Here is a 22,938-nt window from a genome sequence, read left to right as displayed (position 1 = left end):
AAGGCAGTACACCAGCAAGCCAAGGCTGCTTTCTTCAGCTTAATAGAATCTGTTCATGTGCTTGCAGCATCCTCAAAGGGCCTCTGTGTTTTGCTTTTGGCTGGGATAGAGTTCATTTTCTCCATAGTACCTGGCATAGGGTTGTATTTTGGATTTGTTCTGGAAACAGTGTTGATAACACAGGGATGTTTCTGTGTTACCTGTCAGCCCAGCAGTGCTGACACAGAGTCAAGGCCTTTTCTGCTCCTCACCCGCCCCACCAGCGAGGAGTGCACAAGGAGTTGGAAGGGGACACAGTTGAAATAGTTGACCCCAACTGACCCAAGAGATATTCCATACCATATGGAATCATATAAAGCTGGGGAAGAAGAAGTAAGGAGAGTGTTTTTGGAGTGATTTTCAGAGTATTTTTTTCCCAGAACACAGTTATGTGTGATGGTGCCCTGCTTTTCCTAAGGGTGGCTGAACATCTGCCTGCCCATGGGAATAAGTGAATCAATTCCTTGTTTTGTGCACACTGCTTTTGCTTTACCCATAAAGCTGTCTTTATCAAAACACATGAGTTTTCTCACTTTTTTGATTCTCTACCCCATCCCATTGAGGGGAAAGTGAGCAAGCAGCTGTGTGGGGCTGAGTTTCCAGCTGGGCTTAAACCACAACACTGACTTCTGGTTTATCTATAGGACTTTAAAGAAACGGGAGTCAACCATGATGCCCTTTCAAAGCAATTGAGCTACCAAACACAGTAAAAACTTTGCTTTCAACTTCCTGGGGAAGCTCAAGCGACTTCAGGGAAGAGCTGTGTGTAAATTTTCTGATTTTCACTCCTACATGTTTGTGTTAGCCCTGATTTGCATAATGTTATTCAGGTTTCTCCATTAGCTCTTTCTATCCTGCACATCTTCCTCCTGGACACCCAGCTCCAACTGCTCTCTGATAGTTGCTTGAGATTTGTGCATTGTTGTCTCACACCAGAGTGGTCCAGTTTTGCTATCAAACACTGTGCCAGGAATGTGCTTTTGGGGAACTCCTTTAGAGAAAATTAAAGTGCTCCATGGCAGGCTATCACTTCTTGCCAGGGTTTAAATCTGTGATTGAACACAAATCTGACAGCACTGTGGCTGCTGTGGGGCTGTGGCTGCTGCCCACCAATTATCTCATGACACCAAATCAGCCTCCACAATAATTGATGGCAGTTTTATCCACCTAAAACTAACTCTCTGGTCTCAGCTGACCCATTATGTTCTTTTGACAGTCAGCAGAAATCTTTCGGTGGTTTATTCAGCCTATTCATCTTCAGCATCAAAATCACATGTACATATAACTAAATATTCCATGGTCTCTGTATTGTTGAAGCCAGCTGACACATGAGGCCTCATGCCAACTCTCACAAGTCCAGAACAGAGTAGCTGCATAAAAACCATGCTGAGGACCAGTGTGGAGATTCAAGTGCCAGTACCTGGGTACATGGCTTGGCTTTCAAGTTCATGGTGCCATGAAGTCCAGAAGGACCTTGGATGTATTGTAACTGTGCAGCTTGGCCTCTGCTTCAAGATGAAGTACCCCCAGAGAAGTGCTCCTCACCCTAGTTGTTATGGCATAGATTTTCTTAGGACAACAGATCACTGTTGTCGTCACACTCACAGTTATTCTGGAGATGACATGTTATTCATGTTTCCTGTTAAAGCTGGCCCACTGTATGGAAGAGAGCTCAAGAGTCTTGGGTGAGGTAAAGGAAGCAAAAATAAGCAAAAGTAAGTCTGATCCACAGCCTTGTGAGATCACTCACTTGGCTGAGGAGTCCTGAGTTCCAGTCTTTTCTTTTAGGGATTTTTCATGCGTCTTTCTTTTTTTCTTCTTCTTTTGTTTCTTTTTCCTTTTTTTTCACTGTGACATGAATAGGAAGACAAATGGAGCAAGCTCTGTAGTCCAGAAGTCACTGCATCTGGACTATTCTGGACTACTCCTTCTCTATGCACTAATCACTTTGCCAAGCATTGCAAGGCCTAAGGCTCCTTTAGGGTCTACTCTGCACTTTATATTATATAAGAAGCATTTGAATTACTGGATAAACAGAGTCATCCACTCACAAAAGATGCTTGAACAGAACTCAACCCATAGGCCACATGATAGCAGGGTACTTGCAATTCAGGGCAACTTCTCATGCCCAGATGTCACAGCATCCAGCCCTTGTGTGCCTCTTGCTGCCCTAAGTAAAGGCACAGTCATCCTCCCATGAAGGATTTGTCTCTGACAAATCAAGGGAAGATGATCCTCAGCACAATCTGCCCGACTGCTGGAACTGTCAGTCCAGCAAAAATTCTACCCCAATAAGGTCATTGTAGCCTATTAGAAAAGAATTTTTGGCAGCTTCTCATGGTTTGTGAATACTAATCATTTGCTAATTGTCTGTCTCTTTGATGGAATGCTGGACTCTGCCAAGAGGCATTGCTCTAGGCACAGCTTTCTACTTAATATGACAGCTCAAGGCCAAAACTGCTCCTGATAGATTCCCCATGGAAACTCATCGGCTTTAATGAGATTGTGCTGTTTGTGTACCAAGAAGGAGTTTGGCACCAAGATCCTGATTGTATTGATTCATAAGCTAATAACTACAAAGGACCATTAAGACATTCTAGACATTAGCAATTACTCAGGAAAGAAAATAAACTTCCTGAAAGTGATGATGTTGATCCAAATAGTCTTTAGAAAGATGTGCCAGTTCAAGAGAAATGGGTTGGCATAGAGTGCTTTCCAAAGCCCTGCTTATAAGAGGCTCTGAGCAAACTCACCCACAGAAGTGGGGTTGTGACAAACTGGGCTTTAGTGTGGGCTTGTGGCATCCAAGTCATAAGGGAGGGCAGCTGCTTTGCCCTGAGTTAGCAGCAGGGCTCACCAGTTCTGGCTTAGCCACGCTGCAGTCACACAGAGTCTATCTCTTGTTAACATGCTAAATTACCTTTGCCTCATGCTATTCCTGTGCCTTAGCATCTCCATTTCGGTTTGCCATGCAATACTCCTTCTCCAAGTTGCATTTCCCTCTCCCCATTTTTCCTTTGAAAGCAGAGGCAGGAGTCTGAGTGTGTCTGTACATATGGCTTCACTTTCCTAGTCAGGGAACAACTGAAGGCTGACAACTTCCCTTTTCACAATTTAGGTGAGAAGCGCTTTGCTAGAGACAGTGACCTTTACTTCTCTGAAAATGCTATTCACAATTATGCCACTGTCTAAATAATGTCTGTGGGTATATTGAGGTGAACTGGGCACCTCGTAAATAATTCCGCTAAAGTCCATTACTGGTGAAACAAAGAACAGAGAGAAACTTACTTACTGGAGAGATTTTCAATTTGAGACACTGCCTCATTTATTTTCCTTCCTTTGTCTGTCCCACAGTAGGAGGAGAAATACAGCAAGGGGAGAGGAAAAAAAAAAGAAAGTGAGGTTTCTGAAAATATGAGAGCTTCATCTTCATTCTTCTTTTCAGGAATATACATTTGGAAATTGGAATATTTTGGTGAATTAAGTTCACCAAGCTTGTAGAAACAGATTTATCTAGGACAAGTTCATTTTGTCCATTTTATTGGATATATGACACCAAACTCAGAAGAACTTGCCTATTAGGGACAAAATGCATCTAATGATACCCTGCAAACCTCTGAAATGCTATTAATGAAGACAAATGAAACTCAAGGACAAAAAAATTATTTCTAAGCATATGAAATGCTTCTTATGCACATTTTTCACTGGACTTGAAAGAAAAAATCATTAAAATCACCAGAACCAGAATATATGCTTTATTGTTGCTTTGAAATGTGAGTCATTAAAAAAACACTAGTTAAGAAAATGAGTGGTCTTTGAAGGTATCAAAAAGACAAATGCTACAGATACTATCTGCAGTTATAGAACTTAATTTAATTCTTGCTTCCCACCATTTTTTAGTAGTTTAATTTCAGCAGTTCCTTCACAAAATACAGAGTAGATTTTGCTCAGCTCCATTTCAAATGCTTCAGAGAATGAAATAATTTCCAAAACTGTGCACATCATTCTGAATCTTTCTGTGAGTGACAGGAGTAGTTAGCAAGAATTGGTTTTAATTTTATCATATTGTTAAGGTAAGCATACCTGTCATTCAGAGCAGAATAATGAAGTGCCAATCAATTTGTTTAATTACTAATCACTAAAGGTTGAGTGCAACCTAAAGACTTCATGGACAAATGCACAGTTGCAACAGCTGCTCTGTTCATGACTTTTTCTTTACTTATGTCTCCTCTTTGGAGATCAGCTCTGATTTTTCAGGATCAGAATCTCTGTCATGTAAGAATATACTCGTGATTCTTGATTGTGTGGAAAAAAACCCCCAAAACTCTATGCAGTCACCTACAGCTGAAAATACAATTCTGCTGTGCTGGGGAAAATAGATGGCTTTGCATGGATTAGGTCTGCAGCCAGAACACAACCAGGACCAGGACCCAGGACCTTCTGGAGAAAGCAAGATGATTACAAGCTGGAGTGTTTGACCTGTGAAAAGAGGCTTGCTCAGTCTGGGAAAAAGGAGGCATTGGAAGGATCTGATATCAGCTTTTCAGTGCTTACAGGAAGGTCATTGATAAGCACAGCTGTCTTTAGGAATTCTGCCAGCCCTGAAAGGGCATTTGGCAATAGATCAGGGCGTCCAGGATTCTTCCTACAAGAGTCACCATATCATTAGTGGGGATTTCTGTGTAGGCTGAATTCAGGCATGATGAAATTTTCAGTGATTTAAAAAATCCTATGTGAGAATTTCATATAAGCTCCACAAGTATAAACCCCTCTGCTCTTCATTTAGAGGACAGAAAATACAGGGAAGTATGAAAGTCCCAGAAACCATCTGAGTGTGGTGAATAAATGTGTTAGGGAACTGTGGAAGCACCAACTTTATCATCAGCTCTCCACATTCAGATAAGTTTGGATCAACTGGATACCCAGGAATCTCCATCATCTTTCTAGAAATCTGCATTCACCTCTAGATTCAGCATCTTCAGCCAGCAACCTTCAGAACTGCCTCTAGACCCTGCCAAATGAAATAAAAATCTAAGAGATACTTTATAATTCTGGAATTATTTCAAATGGTATTTCTCTGGGGTTGAAATGCCAGACTACTTATCTTCCTTGAGTACTGTGTTCAGTTTTCAGTCAGTCGCTTCAAAAAGGACATTGAGATGCTGGAGCATGTCCAAAGATGGACAACAAAGCTGGGGAAGGGTCGGGAGCACAAGTCTGATGAGGAGCTGCTGAGTGAGCTGGGGATGTTTAGTCTGGAGAAGAGGCTCAGGACAGACCTTACCACTCTCTACAACTCCCTGAAAGGAGGTTGTAGCCAGGTGGGGGTCAAGTCCTTCTGCCATGTCTCAAACAAAAGAATGAGAGGAAATTACCTGAAGTTGCAGCAAAGGAGGTTCAGATTACATACTAAAAAAAAAAAAAAAAATTCACTGAAAGACTGGTTAGGCATTGGAATAAGTTGCCCAGGGTGTTTGAGTCACTGTCTCTGGAAGTGTTCAAGGCTTGTCTGGATGTGGCACTTGGGATTGGTTTAGAAGCAGTTATGGTGGTGCTGGTTTGACAGTTGGACAAGATAATTTTGAAGGTCTCTTCCAGCCTTGATGATTCTGTGATTCTGTGACTCCTAAATGGTTGCTCCTATATCTGGGAGACCTAAGTGATTTTTATACATCATTGAAACTGATGGGACTTCATTATGGTGCTGACCATGACCTTTGAAAAGGCACTGCATCTCCAGAGGTCCACTTCTGCTGCCGTCCATTGATAATGAAGGAAACTGTTATTGATGGAGTGTGCAGGACACACAGCTGAATTTTTCTAGTTCTGTCTGATACAGAAGAATCTCCTCCATATATACAAGATAATTTACAATGTGGGCACAGTAGTGGCTAGTTAGGGTTGAGCTTAGAGAACAGCACCATGCTATCTCTGAATTTGTAAAATGACTGCTATTTGCTTCTAATATATACAGACGGGTTATAAAAATTGCTGGCAGATTTATCATTTTCCGTACTTCATAAAGAAAAGAACAAAATCTAAAGTACTCAGAAGGACAGAATCACACTAGGACATATAGGCAAGCATTAAGTTGCCTTTCTAGGGAAGTCCCAGCACTTTCTTAAATAGCGGTTAAAAAGTCTCTCTCAAACAATTTCCTTATAAATGCACATACTCCAAAGGTCAAGCCAGAGCCATTGTGAAATAGGCTTTAAAAGAAGCATAAAAATCCTGTCTGACACAGAGTCGGTGGCAACTGAAAAAGCAAAGACTGGGAAGGTTAAAGGCTAATTACTAGAAGAAATCTGGCCTGCTGGCCTGAGGTCTTTTGAGTGGGAGCAGAGTCAAATTGGAGTTGTGGGATTAATTGGGTGAAAGACATTGTCACCTTGACATTCATGAAAGTACTTGAGAAGAGCACTGTTTGCTGATATACTGCGGACAGTTCGTTTGAACCACAGAGGTAAGATATCTCTTTTCCACAAAGACTTCACCTTTGCTTTTTAATTGGTGTCAAATACAAAAATTAAAATCTCTGGTGTGAGAAACCATGGCACATATTTTCTGAAGTTTGTAAATGTCTTCCTGCTCTCACTGTAATATATGAAAAGTAAATGTATATCCCAAGGACAAAATTTTCAAAAACCCTTGGCTTAACAAAACGAAGAGTGTAAAACTTGCAAGCTGTAAGTCCCCTTGGAGCTCTTTGTGCTGTAGGAACATAATGAGCAGCTCTTTGTGCTTCTTATAAATAACTCCGACATCCACTGATCAGCAGCATGACCTCAAGCCAGGCAATTCAGCTCTCTACTTCTCTTTACCCAATAATTGTGATACCATGAATAGATATCGTATCATGGGGGATGACAGTTTGGCTACAAGGGAACCAGGTACAGTCCTATGCATAATAAATACTGTTTGCTGCAAAATTTCACTGCAGTCCTATTATATCAATGCACAGAATTGTCCTTTCCTTCTGCTACATCATTTACTCATGTTCATTCTTCTGCGCCATGGCATAAGATACCTCTTCATTAAAGTTTAGACTTCAGGGTACTTTTATCCCTTCAGGCTACTTTTGAAGCATGGAGTAGGACATGCTTGGACAGTTTTGTGAACAGGAAGTATAAATTAACACTGCTGATCCCGCCTTATTAATGCTTCAGAATACCTCAGATCTTCTTGTAAAGGCCAGTGAATACAGTGCAGGTCTCTCTCATTGATAATTTTTTATTTTTTTCACCTCAGCATTGCACTCTAGCAGAAAACAAACGAGATTTCAAGAGAAATTCCCCAGCTTTCAAATCTGAATTCTGTCCAGCATGCTAGTCTCACTCCTGTGCAGAAGCATGATAAGCATTAAGAGCCTGGTAAATCCTCAGCAGATACAGCTGACATCCACTCTGGTTCAGCACTCTTCATACAGCTGCCAAAGCCTGCCCAGGGTTTCTGTGTGATATGATAATCCAGTGATTCCAGAGGAGTCATCTTTCAAGGTGACAAAAACTTTGCACATCTGGAAATTTAGTTTGGTCAAGTATTATAGAAGGACTGGTAGACACAGTCTCCCCAAAACTGGACACAGCAGTTCCCTGAATCCAAAATGGAAGAAAAGCTCTGTTCTGCTTTTCAAGTGCTTTAGAAGACATAATAATCCTCCAAACCCTTAATTGAGTTACGATTCTAGTGAAAAGGACTGGTCATTTTTATGAGATATAATTATCTCACAGTGTTCATCTGTTAAGCCTGCACTATGAAATACTCTATTGAAGGTAATCAATGTTTCACTGCCAGTGGATGTGAGACCAGGATTTCAGACACAGAATATCAATGGCAAGTTATGTGGCTTGAGAAGTGAGACATAGCCAAAGATTCTTTACTTTCTCATTAATTCAGATGGGAATATGCACTGAATGCTGCATTTTAGTAAAAGCAAGTGCCTCATGGAGCATTTCAAACAAGGTGACTTTCACCTTAACAAAGGAAAGAAGAAGCAAGCTCATGACCAAGTGGGAATCTTTCTGTCAATTCAAAATCTTCAGAAAGTGAAACATGTCCAGTTTATTCTGTTCTAAGAGTGTTTTCACTGTTTCCCAGATAGAGGAAGTAAAAATTTTAAATAGGAATGAATTCTCAGATTATTGATTTAAATTGAATTTTGAGGTTACAGTTCAAGTTCAAAGAAACCATTTGTTGGGCCAGAAATTCACAAGCATGAAAAGTCCTACTCAGTCCCAGCCTGCAGAGCTAACTTACTATAGCAGCTCTATTGAAAGCAGACTGTCACAAGGTGAAGAAAAAAAGTAAGAGTGATAGATGCAACAAAAGTCATGGATGCACAAAAGCCAGCACCAAAAACCAGAGGTGGACAAAAGCCACTTAAGCTAAAAGATCACATTTATCATCTTAACAAATGCTTGCAAATTGTGCCTAGATATATTTAGCTAGAAAGTAGAAGCCAGTTTCTGATCTCAAAGAAGTAAGTATGTTTATCAGCCTCCTCAATATGAAAACTGGGAATAAACTTAAGATGGCATTTGATAAAGGTATAAATGGAATCAGGGACAGCTTCAGGTACACACAAACTATGCAGCTGCTAGTGTAGGTACTAGGGTGACCAGAGCAACAAAAAATTGATCAGACTCCCTAGACACCTCTATTTCAGAGCAGATTCGTGAGTCAAACTCAGGCAAACCTTCCATTTTTTCTAAGAAACAGCCCCATGACCCCTCCTGTCCCTCCCATCAGGGTGGGAGCAGCTGAGCCAGTGCCGTCTCTGCACGGAGGAAGCAGGGCTGGACCACGGGCTGAAGGTGTTCCCACAGCCAGAGGCCTTGGCCTTGGACACAGTGTGGGATGGACACGGTGTCAGCGAGCAGTGCTGCGAGGTCACGTTTAGGGACAGAGGCCATGTGCCATCTGTGTCTTCAGTGCTCAGGAATGGGGGTGTTACAGAGCAGCCATCAAAGTAAAAGTTGCCTGCACTAATGAGAAATGGGAACTGCCTGTGGTGGTCTGCAGTTTTCTGTTTGGTTTTCAGTCCACATTCCTAACTTCAGTCCTCATCAAGTCAGTTCTGCCCTAGCCTCTTACATTATGAAAACTGATTTACATATCCAAACAAATGGCCCTCGATGGGAATATTCAGGCTGACAAAACATAATTCATGCTCATCCATTTTAGAGCTATCTTTGCATTAAAGAAAGATTAACAAACAAAACCAAGGAGATAAAGAAAGAAATGTCCTGGAACCACTGGGAATTTTGAGAAACTATTCAACCATCTATGTACATTCATGAAGAAGGGGTTGGAGGTATAGAGATTTCCCAGTTGACACGTTTCTCCACTTGTGAACATGCTGAAAGATCACTCATACGTTTTCAATGAAGTCACTGACAGTCAAGAATGCTAGAGGCAACAGCTGTTGGAGATTGATTTACCCCAAGGCTATTTAATCTCTCAGCCTCTCATAAGGATGCTTGCTAGGGGGGAAGGTAAAAAAGCACAACTAAAAATTGTATTGCTTTCAGCAGCTGTTGTTATTCCTGAAAGCCAAGAATGGGTCAAAAAAATGTGATGAAAGTCTTGGATTGTTATCAGCTATAGGGGTGGCCAAAGCTTACTGCTTCCTTTGGGGGTAGGATTTCCTTTGTGGAATGAAATACAGTAAAATTGCTAACTCCAAGAGGGCTTAGTTGCCTGGGAGTTACCGTGAAGTGTATATATGCCTTGGAATTTCCAGAATTATAAGTATATTATGTCAGTGTGGAGTGATACAGGTCGTGAAAGGCTGCCCTTGTGTTCAGTAACAGGAGCTGGGACAATTGAGCAGCAAGAAAAGATAACATAAAACATTCATTAAAATGGTGGAAAAAAATTACTGAAAAGCAGAGTGCAGCTGCTGTACATGCCAGTTACTATTTCTGAATGATCTCCTCCTGTGAAACTGAGTTCTTATTAAATCACATTGTCCAACCATGCATTAGACAAGTAAGACATTTGCCTACCTAGCTGAAAATGCAGCACACACATGCATCTCCCAGCAGAGCTTCTTTTTGTAACCACGTGTTTTCTGAGGTTTGTTAGCAGAACTTTTGAAACAGGGACTGCACCTTCAGTGGAGAAGGAAATAAATTAGCATCTTTGGCTCACCAGGGACTTCATTGCTGTGAACACGTAGGATGCCTTGTGGCTTCTCAGATCCCACCCTTGGGCATAAAACTTCTGTCTGTTCCCTCCAGCAGTGCAAGCTGTTGAAGTGCTCCATCCTGGGTATTAGCTGTCTACAGTGTGACAACCTTCCAAATCTTTCCAGCGTATCACTCAGGAAGTATCTACATCAGGGCTTTAGTTTGGATCAAGAAAACACTTTTGAAGCAAATCTCACATTATCCTCACTTATGGTGTTTTGGTTCCCATCACGAATCTGTCTTGGAGACCATGAGCCAGATTCCTGTCAGACAAAATTGGAGTGGGAAGTTTGCTTCAGGAGCATACCTCCTTGCACTGCACCACAAAGAGTATTGCAAGACCAGAGTAGAGCTAGCTCAGAATGGAATAACTCTGAAAAGTGAATAATATAGACATTGGACCTTTAGTACCAGCTGTTTCATTATGCAGATTCACTCCTCAAAGGTATCTGATATCCACATAGCCAGATAAATATAACAGATAATTAAAATCCTCTTCATAAAGGGGAAAAAAACACAAGAGAAAAAAAACAAGACGACATCACGTAGCAGAACAATGGATCTATGGATGTAAAAGACACAGTTATGCTGAAAATTAATATAATCTGAGAAGGATGAGTAGTTTTCATGCCATTGCTCTCTCAACTATAGAAGAGTTCTCAGGAATAACACAAATGGCAGCAAAGATAAAAGAATTCAAAGATGGAAACCTTTGGTTCTAATAGGTTTAAGTTTGCTTTAACTGTTCTTCAGGAGCTGAAAAAAAATGACAAAGCCACAGAAAAGGTCATAATGCCGAAAACCAGGTAGTGTGCTCCTATGTCAGCAGTTAATTGTGCAGTGTATTTAGTCACACCACTGCAGCACAGACTATGGATGTCTATACAGACTATATAGGACCTGCTTAGCACAGGGCCTTGGAATTATTATTTAGTCCTGTGAACTTGATTAATAAATTAATTTTATCCAACCTGTTTAAAATTTTTAGCTCTGAGAAAACTATAAAGGGCTATTTTTGGTGAGCGGTTTTGGTCTATTGCTAAGAAATAATCAAATTACTAAAAATTTCTGTCCTACATGTATTTAAAAGAAGAGAAAAGTAACTTTTTGTTGTTATTGAGAAGTTGTCTCTCTGGACAAAGTGGAAATTGGAAAAAGAAGAAATTCAGAAATTAGAGAAAAATTAATTGTGGATTCTGTCCATCAGAATCTAAAAATAGCTTTTCTGCTGATTACACCAAATGTTGGTTCAAGCAGTTTTGTTAACATTTGGTAGCTTCACATGACTAAATAGATATCTAACTCCTTTTTTATATCCACTTGCCACCAAGCTGACAGTAATTTTACACTAGTGATGGAATATACGGTTCCTGCAGCATGTTGACCTTCCTAAGCAAGAAGTGTCACGCAAAGATTATTCAATTTCCTAATTGCAGTTAAAAAAAAAAAGAAAACTAACAAAAAACCCAACTAAAGTAATCCTCTCCCCACCCCATCCCCCCCCCCCCCCAAAAAAAATAAAAAACCAAACCCCCAAACCCAAAGCCTAAAGCTTCTGAGCCAGAGACTAGATGGTAACTAGATGTAAAAATGGATTAATGAAAACATCTGACACTTGCATGAATTTACCCTCTGGCAATCTAACAACATACACCAGTACTTATGAAAACATCCACCAGAGTGCAGCCATTCCTGGTCCATGGATAACCCTTGTCCTTAGAGGATCACAGCACAGATGTCTGTGCTCTTTTTCTCAGTAATTGTAGGCACAAAGTGAAGCTTGCAGGGGCTTGACCAAGGCTCCTGCTGACCTCACTGGCTGTAGATCACAGCCTTTTCATGGGGCTGTTCCTCAGCAACTTAAAGATAAGGGATTTGTTCAATTCCAGCTCAAGTGTTTATAGAAGTATGATCCATCCAAAATCCACCCTCACACGTCTCCAGGATAATTTTATTTTTCCTGTGTATTTGAACATATCTTTCCACATCTTCTCTTGTAGACACCTGAAGAGATCCTGATACATCTGCTTCCCATGTCATCTTGCAACAGCAAGAAAGTAGGTTTATTTTCAGCCACCAGACAGATTTCTATGATACTTGAAAACAGTTTTTTTTGACTTTGCTTTTGGTTTGTGGCTTTTTTAAATTTTGTTTTTGGTTTGTGGGTTTTTTTTGTTTTTTTTTTTAATTTTAGCCCAAATTTGTCATTTCTATTTGTTCAGGGAAGCATTTATATTCCTCCTGAAGATACACTCTAAAAATGCTCTGCAACACTGAGTATTCACAGACAAACCTTGCTTCAGGAAAGCTTTTGTGCTGCCTGCTCATGAAGCAGCAGCAGCAGCAGCACTGAAGGTATGAAGATGCTTCCTTCTGAGCTTGTTCCAAGCACAATCTGAGGTTATATTCACATCCCATACATGCTCTTCCAGAAGAAGTCTGTTCAAGCAGAGCAAGCAGAGGAGGAAAGAAGAAGCTCCCAGTCCCTCAGCCTGCAGCCAACTGTGCCGATGTACCCTGGGCAGAGCCATGGCCATCCTGGCTGAGTCCTTCATTCTCACCTCAGCCTTTGCAGACAAAATGACCTGTTCCTACAGGGCAGAGAAGGAGACAGGGATGGTTCCTATCAGGGCTCAGTGCAAAGGGAGCTGTAGCCAACAGAGCCCCTGACGTCTTGTTGTTGCAATGACACACTTGGCTCACGTCAGAAAGACAGATGTAGGCTTAGCAAAGGACCCATTTGCATTATGGAACATTTTAGTGTGTTTTTAACTTGGTAAGTTATAGTAATAGCTGATACCATTACAAATGAGTGAGTTAAATATATTATAAGTCAGATATCAAACATACTTCTCAGCCCTATTTGTTTCTCTCTTTAGACCAATTTCATAACATTTGGTTCTATAATACAACTGCCTCGATCAGCGCTGGAACGTGTAGAAAAATATAACCCAATTTCATGAAAGAGTCAGGATCAAGACAATCTGGCAGGTGTCTGATCGTTTTAAAGCCTTCTCATATACAATCACCCTCCTACTGTAGATGGAAATCTTGGGGACAAGAGACAGTTGCTTCTGTCCTGTTCTTAGGTGTGAAAATCAGTAGAGGAATGTGAAAGACTTAGAACATGCCATCCCAGAGCAATAAGTCTCAGCTTGCAGAGGACACTCTAGTTAGGCAATGACAAATTCCTTCCTCTCATTAGAGACTAGATCCTCAGTATCAGGAGCCTTGCCTGGAATGTGTCTTTGAGCTCCAAGGTCATTCTAATGATGGAAAAAAGAGATCTTGATGGTCTAAAGCAAACTCATGTGAAGAAGCAGCTTTCTCACACCCACAGGCCTGTTGTGTAGGAAAGAGCAGCAGCCCACAAAGCTGTGAGCTGTGTCTTAACGGTGCATGGTGAGGTCAGCTCCTGGGGCAAGCACAGAGAGGCAGATAAGAAATCACCCACATCATTTCAAAATCTGTACCCAGGCAAAACAGTTTTGCTTTCCACAAAACGGGCCAAAAAGAAAGGAGAACATTTTGTGGCCCTTTCCAGTGGTAAGGATACATTGGGTGATGGCAGAAAGCAAGGAAGCAAGTTCAGTTCCTGAGCTCTGTGGTACTGCAGATCCTCAAGGTCAGTGGGACGAGCATGACAAAGGAGAACAAATAAAGAAAGAGTAAAAGAAATATTTTGATCCCCCCAGCCTCATCACCCATGAATGACAGGAACATGGAAACTCAAAAAAATCACTGAAAATGGCTTTCATTTACCTGTTCACTCCTCTGCATCCAGAGACAATGGGGAGTTCAGAGCCACAAGGTACTACTATGAGAAAAAGCAAGGGAAAAGACAGGAGGGAGGGTTAGTATTGATCTTGAAGTAAAACCTCATCCCTACAGAAAACCATTAAAATAATTAAGGATTCATAGGAAAGATTGAAGAGACTCTTGAAAACATTACTAGTTTTATACTCAGGCCAAAGAATACAGGTCAGCTTAATTTAGGAAAATTACTTATTTGCACATAAGTGCCTAATTAATTGCCTATTACAAAACTTATACACTTGCTTCCAACACAAGAAGGTTTTGTTTTCATTGTTAATGATTGAACATCAGACTAGATAACCTAAACATTTCAGGGAAAACCTAAGTTCTGAAATGTTCCACTCATCTTCTGAGATGTCTTGGTCAAAAGAGGAAAATCCCAAATTTCTCAGCTTCCATATTAGATCACTTTTTAATGAGTGAAGCATTTTTCTGGTGGAAAAAAAGGAAAAAAAAAGACAAAAAAAAGGAAAAGAGCCACAGTAAATGTATATATAAGCAGAATGTGGAAACCTAAACAGGTGTGTGTTCATTTATATAGTGTTACCTTCTTAGAATCAGCATTAGTCCCAGGCTGAGTGCAATGCCCTTTAAAAAACATTGATCAGACTGTTGTGTGAAGGTAGCATGGAGGCTTTCCTCCAAAACACTTCCTTGTAAAAATGTCTTGAAGGAGAGATGTGTTAAAAAAGCTTGTGTTTGTGTACCTGTGTCTGCCCTTGTGATTTCAGACTGGAGGCAGGAAGGAATGCTCTGCCACACACGGGAATCTCTGTGTCCCAGATTATTGCAAATGGGGTGAAAAATGATAAAAATTAGCATGATGCCTGGTCCTATATCTCAATTCCTCATGGAGCCTGGGGGGCACAAACTATTCAGCAGCTGGGCTGGGAAAGAAAATTCCCCCTCCATGAAACATTACAGCACAGTTGAGCTCATTTACGGCTGCACAAAACTTTTCATGGCATCAGCTATTTTCTTTTGGGAAAGACAAAATACTTGAAAGCACAGCCCTGTTCTGCTGCTGCAATTTTCTAAAGAAATTTTCTCTTTAGCCTGAAAGAATAGTCAGTCATGAATATGCATGTGTATGTGGGCTCTGGGCAAGCCAGGAGAGCAGAGTGCCTTTCCCAGGGACCCTGCCTGCAGGATGTCCCAGAGGAGTTGCTCACTTCCCATGCCCACCAGTTCAGCTTCCCAGTGGGTCTCGGCACAAGCTGATGGCCTGTTGGAGGTGATCTGAACAAATGTACTTAAGCACAGTGCATTGCCCTAAAGAATCAATTTGGACACTGTTTTAAGTTTCTTTCTACTCTCCACCACAAAAATCATGAGGAGACAACTGGATAAAAAGAAACAAAATGCAGGAAGATGTAGCATCTGGAGAGCAAGAATGAGGGCTGTCTTGATTGATTGCTGTGATTTCTTTATCACTTCTGAAGTTATGTTGTCTATGTGGTATGTGGTAGAATAGAAATATATTATGTAATATATATATATATATATTCAAATATGTGGTAATGTAGAAATAGATTTATTTGGTTTTCACTTTTCCTTATCCTGAGGTCAGAGTGATTCCAAAGCTTCTGGATAACAAGAAGGCAGTCCTCTGCCAGGCCTGTGTTGAGGCTACCAACAGGGGGACCATAAATGCTACAGCCCCTTGCATGTTCCACAGAGAATCAAAGAATATCCAAGCACATTTATACAGAAAGAGTGCATCAGGAAAAAGCAGGCATCATGGGGGTCAGAAGGGGAACAAGCACCTTTCCAACATGATGTGAACTCTAGGGGTTTTCCAGTGTGCACAAGATCTTAGAAGTGTGTCAGAAAACTGAGTTTGTCATGTTCTTCCTCACCTTAACTTGACTTGGCTTGGGAATCAGTAGTTTATAGGGTTTGTTTTACTACCATAGCATCACCCTAGCCCAAATCCATTTATTGTGAAGCCACAAAATCCCATCCTGAAGCAGGAGTTGTATGTAAGATTAGGATGGGGAATTGGTGAGAGGGAGATTTTCAGCTTTTGCCTTTTTTTTTTGTTTGTTTTTGGTTTTGTTTTTGTTTTTTGGGGTTTTTTTTTTGTTTGTTTGTTTGTTTGTTTTTTTGTTAAATGCAGTCTCTGAGTTTGGTTACACATCTCAGATGCCATTAAAAGTTGCAGGTACCTAACATTTGTATAAAACAGGTTCCCGATATGCATCACCATACTGTTTCAAATTTTAGAAGCTGGTTTTGAGCCTACATTTTTAAAACACCTCCTTGAACTGGCCTCCACTTTCTAAGATCCACATCTCAGTCCTTTTTCTATCTTAACACCAGAGTCACTTCTGTAGAAACAAACTCCAAAGGGCTTCTTCTGAGATTCCTAGCCCTAAAGTGAGCCAGCCCATGGATGCCAGTTGGCCAAAGAAAATGTTATCTGCATCTGCATATGAACAACATGAAAATGTTATCTGCATCTGCATATGAACAGATACTTCTTCCCATTGTAAAGCCCATGGAATTTACAAGATGTGAAATGGAACATTACATGACTGAACAGTTCTGATATTTTTATATTCAGCATACTTTTTTCTCTCAGAGTGGAATCCACAAAATTAGAGAAAGTGCAGCCATCGTGCTCCCAGGAATAAGTAAACCTGAGATACTGGAAAAGAGTTTATCTTATTTGCTTCAGAAGGAGTGCTTCAAGATGCTAATTGATAGGTATCATTCTCCTGTCTGAAATCAACTGTCATGTCCATTACCAATGTCTGTGTGGGTAGAGAAAAGTACTGGAAAAGGTGGAAGGTTAGAAATGCAGCAAAACAGAGAACTCAGCCTGCCTGACAAGTTGGACAAGTGACCACTTGTAGAGTTTTGTTACCTTTGAGAGGAAAAAAAAAACTCTGTCTAGAAATGAACCATTTTTGTGAGCACAAGGACCATGCAGCTAGGTTATCTTTCCATCTTGCAATAATATTAATATTAAACCAGCATCATTGTGGGGTTTTTTTGGGTTTTTTTCAGGGGAGGGGTTTCCTAGGTACAGCATCGTAATTTAGGAGACTAAGAGTTTGAAGTCACAGTGCTGGACTCATCACATGATATGGGACTTTCAATATGCCAACATTTCTATTTCCACTTTTTAATCTTGACAGGTAAATGGTATAATACATGGAAATATTTAGATGTTTATTCTGGGCCTTGGAAGATGTTTAGGCATTTGAATTAACCTGAGTTTCAGCAATGTAGTTCTGCTGAAGACAAGTTTTAGGTTTTTTTGGTAGTGTCTAGACAAGAGAATGGAGACGTCAGATTCACAATCCAGACCTACCAATTCAAACTCTTTGTTCAGGAATTCTTTTCGTTTGTTTGCTTGTTTTCAGTTACTACTCAGATCTCAGAGCTTACCAGACCCATGCAAGGGGGACCCTATCCCTTGTAAGTGTTTTTCACTTGAATGCTGTCCAAACACCTGAGTGTAGACTGCATTTTTGAGATGTCTGTCCTCCAGCCACAGAATCCTTAGTAACAATTTTCCTTAGCAATGTTTTTGACAACTATTATTGTATTGTAAAACTGATGTAGAAGAAATACTCAAAACATTTTTTGGTATTAATGGTATTGTATTTCTTCCAAATAAGCAGCTTCAGAGATGCTAAAAACAGAATTCATGAGACTGGAGGTGTTTCCAGTGTAAGCATCTACGTTTATGTTCACTGCCACTGCTTCTAGTCAGTGGTGAGTTACTTGGTACTGCTTAGGGAGTACTTTCAAAGTAAAATACATTCTCACATCTGGTCCAGTGAATCACATCCTAAATACAATTGACTTTATTGACTAGATCTCTACTGAATTTCAGAGGAGATCAGACACCTCATCCACACACATATGCATTGTAGACACCTAAAATTAGCAGATATAAATCCCACCTTAGTGTCTCACTTTCATTAATACCAAATAGAAAGGATATTTTCTAGATAAAACTTTTTTTTTATACTCAAGGGTAAAGCTTGGCATTTGGATTCTTGTTATTAAAATCTAAAATGTAAATTTTCATCATTCCTTGCACTCAGATACACTTAACTCATTACCAAAACTATTGTATCCCATACTTATATTTTGTCTCCTCTACATTTTTGATTGCAGCTTTAAGAGGAAATCTGGTCCTTCCCTGAAGAGATATTTTTCAGCACTACAAATCAGCTGGGATTAACCAAAGTTCTTTGGACTTTTTGAGAGATGCTCATGCAAGTGCTGGTTCTCTTTCTTCTCCTGTTTTCAAAGAAGTTGGCACTGCTTTATCTCACATACCCACAAGAAGGAAAGCAAGGGAAAAACTCCCAAACACTGTGATATGTTCCCCCCTTCAAAGAATACTAATGTCAACATCACACTTTGATCCTCACAGGCAGCCAGAAGTGTTTCAGAAATATCTCGTTATTCAAATATTTAAGAACTTACAGTGAAGATCCACAGCAGGAAACATAATTTAGAGGTTGTAGAACTATGTTCCATAATAAAACATACTGCTGTCCTTATACTTAGCTGCACCAGATTTTGCTCTCAAAGCAAAGTCAAAGGACCTCTCACCCTAGTATAAAACTGGGATAACCCTGCCAAACTGAACAGAATTAAAAGCCTGTGAAATAGAGTAAATCACAGCCACAACAACTCATTTAATTTTAGCAGAGCTACTCCAGGTTCCCAGCAGTTTAACTAATCGCTTGGCCTTGTTCCACTTTCCCTAAAGACTGAAGCATACATTTTTTTTCTATTAAATATTAACAGGAGCCTATGTATCACTTGTCAGAAGATGCTTAGCAAACTGAACATCCTTCAGCAGCCCCTCTGCAGCCCACTCCAAACTTCAGCTCTAGGCTTTGTCCTAATCCCAATTGTAGGTCAAGGCTTTGACTGAATCTTAGCCCAAGATCCTCAGCTATGGTCCAGAACGGAAAGCTTTCACCAGAGACTTCTCTGTGCAGTCTACCCCTTCCTTTGGCAGCCTCCTGCAGCCACAATCCAACTGAAGCTGCTATTTATTCAGGACAAAACTAAAAGGTGTAGAGTGATCAAAACAATAGACATAGAGAAATGCACCCAAGACTAAGGTGACCAAACCAAAACAATTAAATACCAGCAAATGTGAGTGGTAGCTAAGAAGAATAATTGTGGATAACAGCAATAAGGCAGTGTCCTAACAGCTGTTCTCAACTCCATGCGTTTCAGCCTATTTTTCTTTTAATAGGTGACATTCCCTGTCATGCCCCTCACAAGTTTATTGCTGTTTGTACAGTGTAACTTCCATGCCCAAAGGCTATATGCCTGACAGGGGAAGAAATGTATGTAAATAAGATTTTCCCTGTATTCCCCTGGAAGAGGCTGTGCATCTTCCACTTAGAAATGTGACAGTTCAGAAAACTTGCCAGCAACACTGGTGGGCTTTGGGGCCAAAATGGTAGCGATCGAGTGGAGGACACTGAGACACAATAAGTATGACACAAAAATCTTTTGAGTTGTGGGTAGAGTGCCGGGCTGTCTCCCTGCATGGGCTGGGTACAAATCCCAGGCTCATGGGAGAGAGGCAGATTGTAAAGTCATTTGGTGCCCTCTAACGGCTAGGATGCTTTTAACCAAAATGTTCTGATGAACGCACTTTAACCCCAAAACGGTCACTGTCATTGCTGACAAGCTCAGTTCAGCTGGCATGGTCCTATTTTCAAGCATTAGTTGGTTCTCTTGACTGATAGGATCACTCTCTCACACTAGCTAATTTATGTTATTTATCATTTGGGCTTTGAAGAAGAAACATCTAGTGAATTCAAATAAGTGAGATCCTTCTAAGCTTTATGAGGACTGTGAAGACACAGCCACCCTCTCAGCTCTGCCACACCAGGAATGATGTCTGTTTGCCCTCTCTGAGCTGCCAGAAAACTCTGCTGGTGGGGATATGCATGCTTCATCTGCAGTTACCAAAATAAGCACTGAGCAGTGCATAACATGTGCATGCCTTTTGTGCAGATGAATTTGATGAACTACAGAGTATATTTCTTAAAGATTCAGAATTTAGTGCAGTACAATGAGCAGTTCAGCATTCCCTGTAATCTGAATAAATCATTCACCTTCTGGAGTCAGATCATGGGTGTTAACCTGAAAGAAGAACATGACTAATCACTGATCAGGCCACATTGTCTGGGAAAAATGGAAAACTAGGGAGAGAAAGCATTATTTATAAATTTAGGCTTTTCCTTTTACTGCTGCTCTCTCACCCCAAGCTGGTGGTGCTGTCACCAACAATTATCTAAGCCCTATCAGAGTACCCTGAGAGTTTCTGTAAGATACGTGCCCACGGAGCAATGCAGGAAGTTGCAAGCTTCTGTGCACCTTGTGTGCACTGGCAGAATGGAAACTGACTGTCATTTGTTCACATGTTGGTTAAAATCAATGAGCCTTGGAAGATCTGTGGAAGAATCATAAGATGCAAAGTAGCTGAGTGATAATATAACGATGTAATTTAGCAAAGATAAATCTAAAGTAATGAACATAAACAAAACCAAACACAAGTCTATCTAGACAGAGTGATAGCCTCTAAATCAGATTTTACCACTGAGAAAAGTGATCTTGTAGTAATTGTTCATGCAGCAACTCTGATAAAGGCAAATTGAATCACTGAAAAAACGAGAAGATTAAACAAAACATCATCATGACATTATGTTCAAATTCTTTCGTGTGTCTAGAGCTGTCTGTCTCTGGTAGTCTCTGCTCAGCAACTGACAGTAGAAGTAGAAAGCATGCAGGGAAGCATGGCAGAGATGATCAGCAATATAGAGTAGCTTCCATACAAGAAACAATTGAAGAGTCAAAGACACACAAAATCATGGAAAATGTGGAGAGACCAGCTGAGAGAGACCATGTGCTGGCTTTCAAAGCACAGGAAATTGAGGGACCAACTGCTTTTTAGCCACAGGTTTAAAAGCAAAATGTGATCATTTATCTCATATGCCCCACCTCCATTAAATATTGTAACTAATTCCCACAGGATTTTGGGGGAGGTATAAAGATGAGCTGGTCTCATGCCTTAGGAGTGGATTCATCAATATCTGCAGAATCATGATAGATCTTGAGTTCAGGGATTTCTTATCATCCATGGTGGAAGCTGGAAGGAGGAAGAGAGAAATTGTTCATAGAGGCAAGGGAAAGGAAAGGTAGTCAGAAGTTTGACTTAGAGACCTACAGCTCTTACAGATTTTGTCTGCCTTTGTACTGCCAAATGTGAGAAAAAGAGCATGTGAGAGAGTGACCCGTGGCTGAAGCAATAATGAAGGTCTGTGTCCCCTTTGGCTTAATCAGGTATTTAACTCTTTTCCTGAAAATCATGAGACAGAGGAAAAGCAGATGCATGTGTGATGTTTATTTTGGCATTTACCAATAATATAAAAGCTTGACATTGTTCAAAATGTACTATGTTGAAACCCTTCCCTAGAATATTCAAGTACTGATAAAAAACAGTTTAAAGCTAGGAGATGTCATTTCTTCTCATCTGGCACCCAAAGACTGCTTTTCCTTCCCAGCTGCCCTTGAATTTCGTCTACTGATTTCTCTTTGGCATCTGTCTCCTAGAAAGATCATCAATTTGGATACGAGGGTATTAAGGTTTAGTAGATCCACTGTTCTCTTCGGCTCATTCCAACAGCAAATCTCAATATTAAAAACACTTAGCTAATTATCATTTGAATTCATCTTGTTTTTTCACTCAACCATGAATTCCTACTATGCCTTCTTCTAAAGAATAAAATTCCAAACCTAGTGCTTTTCTCTCTGGAGAGGTGATCACACACTAACCATGTCTCTTGCTGTGGTATTTGCAGTACATGGACAGAAAGTTCTGTGCAGTGCAAGGTTGCTCTCATCCTCTTGCCTCTGCACTAGTTAATGTGTTCCCCTGACTGAACCCTTTAGAAGGATGCTCTGTCAGGACTCTCAAAGTCCTTTTGGATAAACTAAGGAAAGAAAACTCTTCAAGTTCTTGAGTCTGTCAAGAAAAGCATCATTCTTCAGACTTCAAATAACATTTATGGTTGCTTCCTACCTCACAACATTCTTTAAAACCCTGACAAATTAAATGATTTCAGGATCCCTGTAGCAGCAGAAAAGGCACCAGAGGAAAAATGCTTCTACTCCCTCTCCAAAATTTTTGTACTGTACAATTACACCTGGACTTCATGCCTTATTTCTTGCCCAATACCCCTTCTTTCTTCCCCATTTTTTTTCCAGAGAGCCAGCTGTGCAGGATACAGATCCAGTTTGGCAACTCTTACCCAAACAGCCTGGTCCTAAATGCCACAACTACTGTGAAATGACAATTACTGCACAGTAGTTCATCAGATTCATAACTTCCCCAAAAAATCAATATACGGGCTGGAAAGTATCCCAGAAGAAAGATTAATTTTCGATAGACTGAGTCTTGGTATGCTTCCATGGGATTCACATTTAACCTCTGACCCAGCTGAAGGCTGTGAAGGGGCCATGCACAAAAGCAGTATTCTAGTTCCTGGCCCACATAATTTATATCCCAAATGAATATCTGGTATCTGCAGGCACCATAAATTACAATTCAGAGAGTTGGAGGGAGGTTCTTGGTGTCACAAAGTGAGACGCCGAGCCAGGGGTTAGCCTGGAGGTGTGGCTGCGTCTCGCTGAGAGGCAACTTGGTGCCCTATAGCTCTAGGGGACGAGCTCCTCTCCAGAAGGAGTCAGCCCCAAGCTCTGATGACAGGCGCATCAGCAGAGGCAAAGAAGCAGGAGGGGGTCCTTCGTATAGGTTCCACGAGCTCAGTTTATTCCAGGAGCAGGCGAAGGGTCCAGGGACAAAGAACCAGGATAACAAGAGGGTCCAAGGGTTTTA

Source organism: Corvus moneduloides, chromosome 1, assembly GCF_009650955.1.
Source record: "Corvus moneduloides isolate bCorMon1 chromosome 1, bCorMon1.pri, whole genome shotgun sequence".
NCBI classification, from domain to species: Eukaryota; Metazoa; Chordata; class Aves; order Passeriformes; family Corvidae; genus Corvus; species Corvus moneduloides.
Note: the sequence above shows the minus strand (reverse complement) of the source record.